The sequence below is a fragment of the Falco biarmicus genome, chromosome 8 (assembly GCF_023638135.1).
Source record: "Falco biarmicus isolate bFalBia1 chromosome 8, bFalBia1.pri, whole genome shotgun sequence".
Lineage (NCBI taxonomy): Eukaryota > Metazoa > Chordata > Aves > Falconiformes > Falconidae > Falco > Falco biarmicus.
This window is the reverse complement of record NC_079295.1, coordinates 31,844,686-31,860,207: the sequence shown is the minus strand read 5'-3', so window position 1 is coordinate 31,860,207 and position 15,522 is coordinate 31,844,686. Positions and strand designations below refer to the sequence as shown.

Genomic DNA, 15,522 nt, shown 5'->3' with positions numbered 1-15,522 from the left:
AAGTGAGTACTGCCTGCTGCTTCAGCTCAGCATCTGATATGTTTGCTTACCTGATGCAGTGTTCTTAGGCAGTGATTAATGAGAGCTCTTGAGTCAGAGCCTATAACCATGATATGAGCATTAACAGGTAAACCTACAAAGAGGAAAGGATAAAGCTCCTGAAGGAGGGAAAGGTACTGACCAGTATCTCAGTCTGGCTGCTTTGTATATGGGTCCCAATCAGATTGTTCAGAGGTTGTTACATTTCAACCCAAGCCTCTTAAAGGCCCAAATAAATTTATTCATGAGAATAAATATTTATAGCCCAATCTGACCCTACAGAAATTGGTGGCTAACTTCTCTGATTTAATCAGACCCAGGCAGACAATTCATATTGGAATGCTCATTTTCTTTTGTGGCAAAATCAAAACTGCCAGCGGTAAGCTTCTATGCAGAAACAAGGAGAGGCAGAAATGCCTGCAATATTAACAAGCCTGATGGTAGTTCCCTATTTGTTACACAGGGGTGTACAAGTCAAAATACGCCAGGTCACCAGTGCATTTAAGCACACAGAGATATAAAATCCTAGAATGGTTTGTGTTGGATGGGACCTTAAAGATCATCTAGTTCCAACCCCCCTGCCATGGGCAGGGACACCTTCTACTAGACCAGGTTTCTCAAAGCCCCATCTAGCCCGGCCTTGAACACTTCCAGGGATGGGGCATTCACATTCCTACTTTTAAACAAGTGCTGAAATATCACTGTCATTCCTTGAACTTTAATGGGACTTTGGCCACTATTCAAGGATAAATCGATATTTATGTTCCTTGAATACCTGAGACAGGCTGGCTTATGACTTTTTTGCTTTGCTGGATCAGGGTTTATAACTCTACAAGTTGATTTCTATCCTGGTCTGTTTAAATATTTCAAACACATATACAAAAATAAACCTAATCTTCTGCCAATATTCCACCTCTGTGGTCTCATGACATCCAGGACACAAACCACTGATCTTTCCAATGATCTGACTTACAAATCTAGTTTTAGAAGGCACCGGCTGCTAATCACTCCTGCAGTTGGAATACCTGCATTACTGCATCTCTGTTGCATGTGACTAGCTTGGAAAATGAAGTTAAACTTGTACAATAGAAGTAATTTAATACATGATTTAGAACTTTAACCATCTTACTACAAATTATTTTGCATGCCTGCAAACCTTTACTTGTATGAGCAACCCTATGTGTTTTAACGAGGAAAGAATATTAGTGAGGTTTGGCCTGCTGAATGTAGAAATGATTGTATCATAGATCAGTGATAGTATTTACATGAAACTTAGCAGTTCCACTCATTGTTCAAAGAAAAACAGTTCCAGTTTTTCTGTCTTTTTTCCTTCCCTACCACCACTGAATCTCACATTTTTGAAGAAAGGGAGAGGAAAATCAAGCCTCATATATCTCAGCCTGTTATGACAATCTGAATATAATATATAGGCAATCAAATAATCGATCACACTTAACCTGATTACATACCGAATGAAATCATAGCTGAGATTTAGATAGGTCACTGCTCTAATAAGCCAGTGCTCTTGACCCCTGACAAAGCTTCAAGAATCTTTATGGTTAATGGAAGGGATACTTCATATCTTATAGAACTGGGATTTATGTGGTAGATTCATAGAAAAGTTTAGTTTGGAAGGGCCATCTGGAGGTCTGTAGTCCCACCTTCTGCTCAAAGCAGGGCTAGCTTCAAAATCAGATCAGGTTGCTCCAGCCTTGCCAGGTTTTGAAGATCTTTAAGAGTGGAAACTGAACAGTTGCTTTGTGCCCCTGTTCTGGTGATGCACTAGTGCTACCGACACGATTTTTTCCCATATTTCTAATCAGTATTTCCCTTGTTGCAGCTTGTGACTTCTGCCTTTTGTTCATTTGCTGTGTGTCTCTGACAAAAGTTTGCATCTGTCTTCTCCAATGGGTTAAGGCAGTGGAAAACTGCAATTATACCCCCTCTTGGCCTTGTCTCCAGGCTAAACAAACCAGTTGCCTCAGTCTCCCATTGTACATCAGGTGCTCTGCTCTCCTAACTGTTGTAGCAGCCCTTCTCTAGAGTCTCTCAAGTTTGTCAAAAGCTGTTGTTCTGCCGGCCCCAAACTCCAGCTGCAGCTGTTCGATCAGCTCTCAGCCTGACCTGGTGCATCGGGTACTTTTGATCCCAATGCATGACTCTGCATTTGCCTTTGTTGAACTTAATGAGGTTCCTCCTAGCTTGCTTCTCCAGTTTGTTGAGGTCCTGAATTGAAACCCTGCTCTCCAGTGTATCAACCATTCCTCCAGTTTGGGTGTCACTTGATGAGGTTGTGTTGTGTCTCAGCATCCAGGGCCATATGGCATACCAGCAGGGTAACATATTGACTTAGTCAGCAAGTGATAATTTTCAGTTTATCTGGCAGGAATAGAATTCTTGATAATTGTTGACCAGAATTCATGGAATATTTTTGGCCACTAGACTAGACTGAATATACAATATACTTTGCAGTACATGTTATGCTAATTAGAAATATATATAGTAATGGTATTTTGATTATACATATCTAAATATGGTTTTATGTAGTAAAAGTATTTCCAATGGACAACTTTGCATGGAAAAGAAATAGAAAAGAGATAATCAGTAATATATATTTATATACATATATAGGAGGTGGTTGGAATTCTCTGAGTAGAATAATTATAAGTGCATTGCTCACTGACACTGCTCACTCCAACCACCCTGATCTCTGCTGCTGTACTGCGTGCCTTTAGAAGTCACTGTGAAGCTATTGCTTGCTTTGCTATTGTGCCTTATATTTGAGATGCCATCACTACATGTTGTGATGGCAAGCTGAAGGAAGAATGCAATGTTTTGGAGAAGAAGTTATAGGGTTTTTAATTGCTGAAAATGCAAAGCAGAAATCTCTCTTAGTGCACTAGCCCACTCTGCTGCAATCATTTTATTTTTTTTTTTCATTGACTGCCCTGGTTGTGCTGGCGAAGGAAAGCAGACACTCTCTGTTAGGAAGCAGTGCTGTGTACAGTCTGATGCGACAGTGTTCTTAGTTTTCTGTTAATGCAATGTTTGTGGTATCCCACAATCTCTTTGCGGAGGTACTGCAAGAAAAATGGCGGCTGTCTCTTTCAACTTTTTAATTTAACAAAAGCAGGCCACACACAAACATTTAACCCAACTTTTTCTTGGTGTTTAGGTTTACCAAGGATAAAGTAACAATGAATAATCGTATTCCACATATTACTGGCTCTTCTTAGGACTGCTCAGCCTAGTCCAAGATTCTTTTCCATCACAAAACTGCTTCCACCACCCTTCTCTTTGCGTGAGAGAGAAGAAGCCACCTTGCTTCAACCAATCAGGCATTAAAGAGGGCAAAGAGGGCTCTCTGTGGGAGATCTCCATCTCTTTATACTTCACAAGGAGGTTCCCCTAATATGGGGCCTTCCGTTGCACTGCCAAGTCACAAAGGGGTACATTGCAGTTCAAGAGGGAACGTGTGCATCTACAGTGTGCAGATACATTCCCCTAAAGTAGCAGGCAGAGCTGTTGGGTTTAGGGTTACATTTCAGGTTTGTTGTTGAGAAATGTCTCAACCTGTGAAATAGTACCTACCCTGCCTAGGAATTTGAAACCATGTTTTCCCAAAGATCATGGATCTGTCTGCATCAGTTCCAGTGGGCCTCTTTCTTAAGAGCGGAAAGACTTTGTGACTTGGTCGCAACCATCATAGGTGAAGCTACAATGCAGTTTGTTTTCTAAGCCCTTATTTTCAATACATGTCTGAAAATCTGCAAAATGAAGGGTTGAAATTTAAACTTATTAGCCTCTGCCTAAAGATGAAAATAGGCTTTTAAAAGCAGTCCATATTTTAATTGAGAAGACTAAACAAATTTCATTTTAAAAAATATTTTTTTCATCCTGACCTTTTAGTTTAAAAAAACCCGCAGCCAAAGTGGGTAAGATTTCAAAGTCATTTGGTTTTGATTTGAATTATAAGCCTCTGAATATCACACACTGAGTAGGTACAGTATGTTTTTTAGTTAAGTTCTTTAAAAACATGCAAGTATAGAAGGGCACTATATTAACGAGTGCTATGAACTCCTTAAGTCCTCAGAATGGCTTTCCAGGTCATGAATTCCAAATACTACAGGAGAATTACAATCTGCTGAACAGATACTCAGTTTTACCAGCATGTTCACATTCCCACTACACTGATAATTGAATTTTCCACCCCTGACACTGCAAGTTGCATTATCAAGACATTGGTTATCACATAAGTGGGTGGAGGAAGGGATGCTAATACTTTCAAAACTTGCTCATATTTAGACCCAGACTTTTCAGTAGAGCACAGCTCACTGTATGTAACAGTTTGTTGTGCAAGTGTGTCCCTGTAAAGCTTTTTAATGTAGCTGTTTAAAGGAAAATTAGAATATGGCAAGATACTGCAAGAGTTGTAATTGGAACTTGCAGTTTTGAGCTCATCTTTCAGCTGAATTGCCTAAGGTTGGGTATGAAGTCAGTAGATAAGCTGTCAACAGTCCTACATTCACTTTCCATTCAAATCTGGTTCTTGTACAGAGCATTGTGAGACGTCTGATGTGCCAAACAACATGTCTTTAAATTAAAGCTTAAGTGTAATTAGAAAGGTACCTATACTCCCTAGGGAACAAAAAATCCCACTTGTATTTACCAAGCAAGTTTTTAGTCCCTCAGATAGTATGTATCTAGGAGCACCATAAAGGTGTTCAGTGTCAGGTTTTACACTTCCAGTCTCAAGGCAGAAGTAATTTCCAATAAACAGAGCCTCCAGGCTCAGAGCTTGAGTTAGAGGAGGGGGCAAAGCAATTTCTGATGTAGTATCAAATCTCCTAATGGTGTTGTTAAAAACTAATTTTTCACTGTTCGTTTTATTTGCCAACAACTATGTGACTGCTAGGTGCTGTATATCTTACCTCAGTGTGGCTGCTTACTGGGCCATGACAAGTGTCTCAGCTTAATATTCCCTCCTTCCCGCTATATCATATTAACCCAACTTTTATGTTTCATGAGTCCTTGTCTGAAAACTGGGAACTTTCTACTTGTGTGAGACTTGGTGAGAATACTCAGGCCTACCTCTATTAAGTATGATGACATTTGCTGACTTTGTCATGTCAAGTGACATATGAAAATTGGCAATTAACACTACCTGGCTTCAGGGGGAGAAACAATTGTGTATCACTTGTCTGTAGGCAGCAGAGGCTTCAGATGTAATTCTCTGAAAATAAAGCAGTTGTCCCAATTTAAGCTCATTTCATTTCTTTCCAAAGAAGTGAAATACAGTCGCTCTTGGTGATAGTGTCAAGTCATCCCCCTGTGTTATTCTATTTGTTTCATCACAGCCTCTTCTCTCCAGGGAGCTCATTTGTATTCTTTTGCTTTCAGGTCATCCGATTCTTAGTTCGTGTCATGGATTTAACTTTGCCTCTGTTTAGTATAAATTAAAATGTTACTGTTGCCACCAGACTGAGCCCAGAAACCACAACTGTGACTATTTAGCAACCTATTTAAAATTCAAGAAAAAAGCCATGTACCTAAATATTTTATGGCTAATTGCCATTTGGATTCAGATCTAGATCTCAGCATTCAGGATAATGCTTACTATCACTATGGCTGCATGCCATTGCTTTTCAGTATTTGCTGATACAGTATTTAGAAATGCACTTTTTCCCCTGTTAAGAAAACATTGTACTATCTAGAAAGGTAGTTTGAGCTCCACTTGGGTCAGTCACTCGCATCAGCATAAAGACATTCTGTTCTCTATATTTTAACTAATTTCCTCATGGCAACCCTGTCTGTCCCCTTGCAGTGCTACAGGGAAATAAAAAATTGTAGTAGGCTAGTGTAGTGATTGGCTGAAGATATGTGCCCAGCTCTAAATTTAAGCATAATTTAAATTTTTTACCACTGACATATGCACTTTCCCCTTCCTCCAGTCTATGTGAAATGGTCTAGACATCCACAGCAAAATTACTTTTCTAATGAGACTGCTGCTACTGTGGAATCATGGTCCAGAGATCAAATGTGGGTGAATCGTGGTTCAGAGATCAAATGTTGTCACCTAGGAGTCAAGATTTTCCTCTGGATCTCCCCCTAAAGATCTCCCAGTAAAGCTTATCAGAATGCCCAGAACAGCTGGAGCTCAAGCGGGTCTGCACAGCTAGTTCAGTCATAAACAGATTGATTTGCTGTGTGCAAATGCAGGCTAACACAGCTCACCCCAGATAGGCTGTAAAATGAGATGCTAGCTGTGATTCGGGGTACTGTCTTTTGATGACCTGGCTCACAAAAAGCCTAGGTTTCATCTCTTCTTATCCCATAGAGCTCTGTTCTACAGTGGCAGGTCCTTGTCCCCACCAGCGCCTAGCAGTACCTGTTATCCTGCCGCCTTCCGCCCCATAGCCGAAAGTCCTCCCACCCCTCCGAGTTTTGTTCCTCCTCCCTGCAGCTTGTCTCTCTGTTTAACTCTCCTCCGTCCCTCTCGGTGCTCTGTACCGCCGTGTTTGAAGGCAGAAAAGGTGGCCTCTCCCCTGCAGCAGCGGCATTCCCACTTGGCCAGGCGGTGGGAGCAGTGGGTTTTGCCCCTGCTCCCTACAGGCTTCCCACCTCCAGCCAGATCCCAGGAAAGCCAGTGCCAGACCTGCTGCCGCCCGAGCCGCCGGCTGGCCACGCAGCCTGCTCACACGTGTGCTACACAAACCCACACCGTGTGCAGGCGCCCTCATGGGTGGGTTACCCCCGGGTAACCGGGTGCCCCCCTGGCCCCGGGTGACCCTGCAGGCAGGGAGGCTCCGTGCCGGCGAGCCCGGCCCGGCCCGGCCCGGCGCGGCGCGGCGCGGCGCCAGGGCCCATCGGGAAGCACTAGCAGCACCTAGTGGCGGAAGCCGGCCGGAGCGGCTGGGAGGGCGCAGCGCGGGGGACGCGGCTGCACCCGACACCCTTCTACGGGGTGAAGCTGCATTTTGCGCTGTCTAGAAACGATCCGCGGGGATCACCGCGGCTTTTCCTCAGGTGGGACTGGGGGACCAAGCCAGGAGAAAAGCAGAGTAAAGGGCGTTTCTCCAGTAGAGGTGTCTCTGGACAGACAGAGGTGCAGTTCAGCACCTCTGCGAGCAACTGCGATGAGTCTTGCCAAGAGCCCGGTCTCTGCCAAGCCCAGAACAGGAACCCGGTACATCTTCCCTCTAGCGAGGCTTAGGATTTGGAGACTGAAAACAAATTGTTTGATATAGATCACTTCACATGCCATACCCTGACTTTTCCCATGGCATTTTCTCTTTTTCAAATAATCTGAACTTTAAAAATAATCTACTTTGCATCACAAGCCCTTTACTGAAGGGATCTGAGTAGTTTCCCTGTCTGGCTAGTGATTTTGCGGACAACATGCTGTGTAACGGCATTAAGGTATCAGGCCCCAAGTGTCCGAGGAAACATTACGGGGCTTTAATTTATATACACCTTTATTCGTGGGTGTCTGAGCAGTGCATGCACATACATGACCAACAGAAGTACTGCCAGTTTTGGCGGGGAAACAGCAAAATAGCAGCAGGAAATTGTGAGAAGATTCTAGGGCAAACACTCAACCTTTAACAGAAAAGTGCTATCCATTATATCTTTAAATGTTGACAGACATTGGGAAAAAAAAACTAGATATGGTTTCATGCTACTTACTGTTCAATGCTCAGTGTCTCATCTGCAAGTCTTAGGAAGAAGAAAGTTGAGCTCAGTCTTCTGGAAATTACATGTTTAGTTGTGGCATTTGATGAGGTGTTTTATCCCTGAGGTTTAGACCACCAAACCACCTGCTTTACAGTCAAACTGAAAAAGAAGGCCAATAGTGTCCCAGCTCAGTAATACAGACCTGTGCTGTGTTCTGCTCTGAAAACACAGGCTGCTGTACAGCATTATTTAACATTTAATTTACTAAATTGAAAAATATCAGCCTGCATATTAGGGAAATGGAGGTGCTTGACAGTTATTTACAATTCATGTGTAAATTAAGACAGTATCTAAGAAGATGCTTGCCACAAAAAATCAGCTAGAGGTTTTGGGTTTTTTTTGGTCTTGGCAAAGGTGAGGATGAAAAAAGAGGGGCAGATGTGATGCCACTGCACATGGGGCAGTTTGCTCAGCACCTTCCAGACTATGCCTGGCTCAAGGCTTATTCCAGAGTTTGAGTTTTGAGCAGAATACATAGGCACATTGCAATTATTTTGTACTCATTACCTGTCTTACACTGTCCAGTGCAAGTTTTAAAATGAAAAGCAGATTGAAAATGCTATACATATAAATAATGTATTGACTGTTTTGTAGAAGCTGTATCCAAAAATGTGTTACTGCATGAGCAGATGTAGTGATATAGTTACTTGATTAAGGAAGAACTAAGAAATTAAGAACAGGCAAATAATTACGTATTGTATAACGATCATCTCAGTGGATCTGTGCTGTTACTCCTCTGACATGTCAACTGGGAGAACATCCATTGCCACTACAACTGACTGTCACAGCATTGCTGAGCCATCATACAATTACACTGTTTTTAATATAGCTGTAATGTACTGTCAACATGAATGACTGGATCAGTGTACAGAAGAAAAAAAATCCTAGTCTTATATACGTACACATACATATGCAACAGCCATTCTATCTGGGGATTCAGCTGACAACTGAGGCTCTTGCGATTTTTATATGTCACGAAACCAGCCCAGATGTATATTTATCCTTTATTCTTTATGCCAGGCTTCTTGTCCATCACCAGAGTTCATCCTATAGCTTTATGCGGTTGCCGCTAACGGCGCACAGGCACTGTGCCTCACCGCGGGGACACCGCGGCACATCGGCCACTTGCAATAACACGTTTGATGCAGCCGCCCCCCAGCACCCCCCAGCGACTCCCCGCGGCGGCCCCGGCCGGCGGCGGGCGGCGCGGAGCTGCGGGCGCTGCCGACCGGCCCCGGGGCTCGGCGGACCGCGGGCGCGGGGGGGGGCGGCGCTGCCGCCGGGCAGCGCACAGCAGCGCAGCTTCTCCCTTGCGCTCCGCGCCGCGTACGCGCTTCGCCGCCGATTTTCCGCCGCCGTCTCCGCTTCGGCGTGAGAAAACTTCGCCGATTCCCTCCCCAGGTTCATTTCGACCCCGTTCGCCCGCGGCGAGCAGGGGGACATCGCGACGGGGAGACGCGGCCACAGCCCCGGGCCCTGGTGAAGGGAGCAGCCGCGGGCCGGGGGACCGCCCTCCGCCCAGGGAGCCTGCCGGGCGGCGTCTCCAGGCAGCCGCTGCCGTGGGCTCTGCACGGCAGCCCTGCAGCCCGAAGCCCGACCGGAGGGCCCGCGGCGCGACTCAAAGCCCCAGCCCGGCGGCTTCCCCGAGTCCCGCTCCCATCCCAGCCACGGCCACAGCAACGCAGCCGGCCCTGCCCCTTCCAGCAGGGAAGGAAGGGGCTGGATTTAACAACAAACATCGCTCCGCCGCTGGCTCTTATCCTCGCTCTCGGCTGGTGCGTCTCCTCCACGTTCAGCCCTCCCCACGCCGGCGGCGCTTGAACCTACCCGCCCGAAAAGTGTGCCATCCCCCTGTCCCCGACCCCCCTGGTCAGCCCTGCCGGCCCCCTCCGCAGGGGTCCGTCCGCCGAGCGCCGCCGCGCTCCACGGGACGCCCCGCCGGCCCGGGGCGGCCGGCTGCGAGCAGCGGGGAGGGTGGCGAGGGCGATCCGCCTGCGAAGAAATGCCCTGTTGAACTTTGAATATATTAGTTGACATCAGTGCGAGTTGGGGCTGCCAGCCCCTAGCTCCCTCCTCCTTCCCTACCTCCTCCTCCTCCGCCTCCTCCTCCTCCTCCTCCCCCCGGTCTCCGATGGAAAGAGTTGAAGCCGTGCTGATAGGAGCCTCCTGGAAGAGACAGCGGAGCGCAGGGGAGGACTTCGGTCCCAACTCCGGCCGCGCCGCGGGGACGCTGCCCGCAGCCGCTCGCATGGCCCGAGGCGGCGCTCCCTAAGCGCCGGGCTGGGGAGAGCCGCCGCTCCGCTCCCCTGCTCGCCCTACGCCGAGCCCAGCCCAGCCCCGCCGAGCCGCGCCGAGCCCCGCCGAGCCGCGCCGCGGCTGCCCCCGCTCCTGCGGCAGCCGGAGCACGATGTGCCGGTGAGCCTCGCACCGGGAGCCCGGCGGCCACCCCGTAAGCGCAGCGCGGCGGCGGGCTGGGAGGCGGGCGGCGGGCTCGGCCGCGGGGCGGGGGGCGCGCAAACTTCCCAACTTCGCGGGGGGCCGGGGCGAGCGGGCGGCGCTGGGCTTGGGATCCCGGGGAGGTGGGCAGCCCCGGGCTGCTGCGCGGCTCGGCCGCTCCCGGCGCAGCGGCGCGGGGTGATGGAGGGGCCGGGGGCACCCTGCGGGGCGTGGGCGCCTGTTTGTGCACGGCGCTTCGTGCGCCGCCGGCCTGCTCCCCGCGGGCTGTGGAGCGAGAGGGGCTTTTTTGTCGCTGTTTTTGCAGTCCGGCAGCGCTGGAGAGGACGTTAGCTAGGAGGTGGCAGCGGAGGTGGTTTCTTTCCTTTCTCTCCCCCCAATCTTCGCAGCCCTTCCTAAACCCTCTGAACGGGGCTGTGGCGAGAAAGAAGGGGGTGCAGTGGTGGGAAGCCGGATAGCACAGACTGAGGGATATTAATGTGTTTTTTTTTAGATGGTAATTTGTCTTTGTGGTAGGGGTGGCCCATTAAATTTCAGCTCACGTCCTGATGGAGATCAAAAGCGAAGGGGAGAGGGAGAGGGAAGCAGAGAGCCTTGTGCGGTTCTTTAGCTCCGTGTATTGTTAGAAACTTATGGGGGGAGGGGGGGGGGGGATTCCCAGGAACAACCTTTGTCAATCCAGCTCCAACACCCACACCAAAAGTTGGAGATCTGTGTTTTCCAGTACTACCATCTGCTCCCCAGGAACATGCTTACTGTTATGCCTCAGAGGAAACAAACAAAAGGTGTGCTTGCCAAGTCGGTACTGAACCTGTCTGTTCATGGGCGTTTAGGTGGAGTGTAAGCATAGAGGAGTATCTATGTCCTAAGGGTTCACTGTCCTCTGTTGGCTCAGGTTAGACTCTCAGATAATTTCCTGTCCTCAAAAAAGGTCTCCACACATGATAGATGCCAGGTCCTGCTTTTTTTCTTTTGTTGTTCTTATTTTTGGTTGGGTTTTAAGTTTTTCCTTTTTTCCTTTTTTTCCCCTTGAACTATTTATGTATGGATATATTGGTTTCAGATCATAGTAAAGTTTCTTTTTTTGTTGTGCAAGTGTTCCCTCTCATTACAGCAAATATTTCTATTCCTAAATTATAGTCTGAGCTGCAAGAGGTTAGCTCTCATTGCCTCTGGATGAGTTCAGTGGTAGGCTGAGACCCCAAGCCAACTGCGCTGCAAACAAAATAGAAACCAACTAAACTAAAAGTTATAATGGGCTTTGATTCTTACTGCTGTTTGAGATCAGTAGAGATCCTGGGTGAGTGAAGGCAAGGAGGAGGAGTGAAAGTAGCTGGAACAAGCTACTCATAGAAAAGTGCTCTCTTGATTATATGTGTGATTTGTAAGCACCCAAGGGAGAAACCTGGTCATAAACTGCGGAGAAGGTGGCAGTGGGAAAAGGAAAAATCCTGCTGATATTTAATCAGTTTTTGTAATAGAGATTTCATTTTTAAACAGCCATTTGAATCATCCACATCTTTTTTTCATTTTTTCTCCCTTTTAGACTAAAACTTTTCTGTTCAGATTGGACTGGATGATAAGCAGACTCTGCACTAGGCAGGCTATAGTAGGGAATCGTGGCATTTTATGTTATGCTTCTTGCATTTTCAGGGAAGTGGAGGCAATTTCTCTTTTTTTTCTCTGTATCAAGCTTTCTTTCCTCAGAGCGGTTAAGTTTTTGTCCTCCCCTGTCAGGGACATGTTAATCCTGAAGTCATGGAGGGGAGAGAGATCCCACCATTCAGAATATAGATATTTGCTTTGTTCATCCCCCCAGCCCATTAGGCTGATGGAATTGGCAGTGGCTGCCCTCTGTGACCTCCCTCCCCTCTTGCAAAGAGCTGGGGCAACCAAGGGAGGAGAGAGTTGTGCAAACTCCAGCTAGTGAAAAAGCACAACCCCAGAAGACAAAAGGTTTGAACAGAGAGATGTAGGGGATGAGGGTCTGTGTGGGGAATGACTTCTAACAAGGTGGCCCTGATCAGTTCATGTACACTCAAAAAGATGGCATAGAATTGGGTTCAGTAGGAGTGCATGTAGCCAGATAGAAACTTGATACAAGTGGTGCCATGGGATTTTAGCTCTTTTGCAGTAAGATGAAATAAGTGCCGAAACAAAATGGGTTTGGTTGTCCAGTATGATTGCCCTTTATTCTCCAGGCAGACACCTGACTTGGGGGAACATGCACCCAGGCTTATAGTCTTTGTTTCTTACCTTGTAGCCAGTTGTAAAAGTCCTGCTTGACTTGGGCTGAAACATGATGGATCCTTGTTAGAGGAAATGTTCCTAGAGAGCAGTCTCACTCTGTGATATTAAACATGGTTTGAACAATAGTTTTTTATTTTAGTTAGGATTAAAAATCATGTGAGCAGTCATGCTAGGGTTAAATAAGACCATCTGCATGAATATGTTTTCCTGAAAACAAATACATGACATGAAAAGTTTGTGTGAAGTCTAGGCTGTTGACTTGCAGTTTGGCAAAAGGGGGCAGTATCAAACAATACCACAAAGCAATCTGCTGCGCGACTGCCTTTCTGCCTTGAGTACTGATCTGTGCTGTATCTACTGGGATCTGGGAATTTAGGGTGTTATCCGGGAGCCTTTATTCAGGTGATTCCTTGTAAAGACATCAGGAAGGTTAATCGCCTGCGTAAAAGATGCAGGATCAAAGCAGTCATTGTTTTGCTTTGTGATTGCATCACTTCCATATGGGTTTGTCCAGTGAAGGCTTGGAAATTAAGGACAATTCTGTATGATTGCAAAGCTACTTTTGTTCACATTAAGTAGGCTGGCAGCAGTAACCTTAACCTGTTCTGACTCCACTGATTTTAGAAAGAGCATGATGAAGCCCTAGCTTTGGATTGCTGTGCATATAAATGCCCTCCAAGGAGCTGTCATCACTGTTTTCCATAGTAAGAAAACTCCAAACATTTTCTTCTCTAAATTTAACTTTCTTTGAGAACCCATTTATTTCCAGCTTAGAGAAGTATATTGATTCATCTTCTAAAATATTGTGTTTAGAATGCCTTTAAAAGCCTTTTCACCTTTTATTTATCTATATGCCTGGAATCATTAGATCAGCATTTCTTAGTTAATTTTTTACTGAGAGCCATGGATAATTTTACCAAGGGTCTGTCATTGGAAAGCCATGCAACGGACTCCAGCTTTGTCAAGTCTCCTAAGTGATGCTCACTGCCTTCATGGCAAGAGCTACAGCGACAAGTGCAGACCAGCCCCAAGAGAGAGGGGAAGTGATGAGGAATGAGTCTGTCATAGTGATGTGAATATGTTCCACTGCTGGGGCAATGCCAAGATCCAGAGTTTAGGTGCATTCCGGTGTGAAGTCTGCAACTGGATTTGCCTTGCTTCAAATCATGCCCAACCAGATCATTTCTGGTGTAAAACTGAAAAAGAGAAATTCAATCATCTGCAGATAGTGGTGGAAGCAATTCAGAATGGTTCTCTAGGGGTGAAATTCATTGGTGTTTGTTGTGCAGCAGATATGTAGTATCAAGTCATGCTGAGATTGCAGAGTCTGTGGTGATGGACTTACCTTTTAAAGACTGAATACTGTGAAGGTGAACTGCTGCTATTTTAGTTTGAGTCCTTGTGATTTAGTCCAGGAGACAAACTGTGGAGTATTACAGCACTATCCCTGCTGTGCCTTGAAACGGGCTGTGTCCCAATATGAGTGTTGTTGACTCTGAGGATCAAGTCAACAGTTCTTTGTTATTGTTCTGTTGTCTTTTTTCCCTTTTCAGGAGGAAAAAAAACCTCACTGAAGGGAGCATGTCAGCTAGTCTAATTGTAGGGATCGTTTCTCTACATTTTACGCTGTGGGCTCCTGACTCCTCCGTTGTGCTCAGTAGTCCCAGGACTCATCCTATCTCTGTCCATGGTGGTGATTTTTGTTAGTTTCAGTAGGAGTTGTCTGAATATGAAATAGAACGCTTTGACAGGTATTTGAGCCTGCAACTTATGTGGACAGTGCCTTGCTTGCTGGACATTATTCTTCAAGCATAGTTAGCCTCAGTATTTATTTCACCTCCATTCTCGTTGTTGTCCAGAAAAAAAAAATAATGCCTGACAGCGGTTATTCTTCACCCCAGGCTCAAACCATGCGAGCAAAGTGCAGCAGAGCTCCAACAGCATAACCGTGACTTTCAGTGTGCAAGGTCTCCTTGACTACAGCACTGTGACTCCCGAAGTTACCTCTGCTTCAGCTCTCATACAAAGCACAAATTTTTAAGGTCCACACAAAATCACTCAAAGTGATTTTCTGATGATGAGTGTATGAGTAATGATACTCTAGAAGTATTACTGCTATTAAATATATATCTATAAACCAAACGAGTTTGTTTTGTTTCCGAATGTAGTGAGTCTGGGAGGTAATTTGCATGTGAAGGATGTTACCAAGTTACAGAGTATGTCTCTGAATTGGTGACAGGGCTATTCATGTGCTTATAATTAAGCATATACCAAAGCACTGTGCTGGTTAAGGACTGGTGTGTCTTTATTTACTTTTTAGTGAGGTTTAAATGAGATCATAAGTAAACATGCTGATTACTAGTCTTAATCCCCAAATCAATTGTGAACACCTCAGGAGTTTATAAATCATCTGTGTAATTTCATTGTTTTTCAGTAAGGGGTCATTTGTGGAGAAAGCACAGGATATTTTCTTCCCAGAAGCTGCTGTGAAGGAGCTTGATCTTACAAGGTGCTACATGTTCTTCATTCTTGTTAATGCATCCCTGGGAAACAGCACCCTACATGATCAGGCCCTGATAAACACAAACTGTAGCAGTGTCTGACCTCTGTGGGTCATCTGCTTTGTTGAGCAGGCTAAATGCTTATGGGCTTGCTAGTCTCAATATATAACGTACTCCCTATTAGCTGTTGCTGGAAGCCAAATAAATTGCAGGGTTCCAGTTTCAAAGGTTTGACTTTATCCATTGTGCAGCAACATGTGACCAGCTGGGACGCAGCAACCTGCAGAGAAGAACCATAGTCATCAGTTTTATCTCTGCCAAATATTGTGCTGCGCTCAAAAGCTTAATCATAACTTCAAACCTGTGAAGCAGCCTCTGTAATTGGGAACAGTATGTCAGGATCTGGTGATGCCAAATGGATCCTCTGGTATCCCTGAACCCTCCATGCTATGGAGGACCTACCCTGATGTTGGATAAGCTCAGATATGGGGCAAAGATGCTGTCTGCAGTCCTGCAGAACAGCAAGACTAAGTCCTACTAGATG

The 15,522-nt window shown here is 45.9% G+C and overlaps 1 protein-coding gene across 5 annotated transcripts in view; it reads left to right on the top strand.

The window, feature by feature from the left end:
• Window positions 1–9,886: 9,886 nt before the first annotated feature.
• The window catches only part of SEMA5B (semaphorin 5B), a 281,838-nt gene continuing 276,202 nt past the window's right edge, over window positions 9,887–15,522 (top strand). For 2 of the 5 annotated variants that reach the window (XM_056349623.1, XM_056349624.1), the window contains exon 1: window positions 9,891–10,222. The gene's annotated coding sequence lies outside the window, so the exon portion shown is untranslated. Of the gene's footprint in view, window positions 10,223–15,522 lie in introns of all 5 variants that reach the window. The other 3 variants (XM_056349629.1, XM_056349626.1, XM_056349625.1) reach the window with 3 other exon arrangements.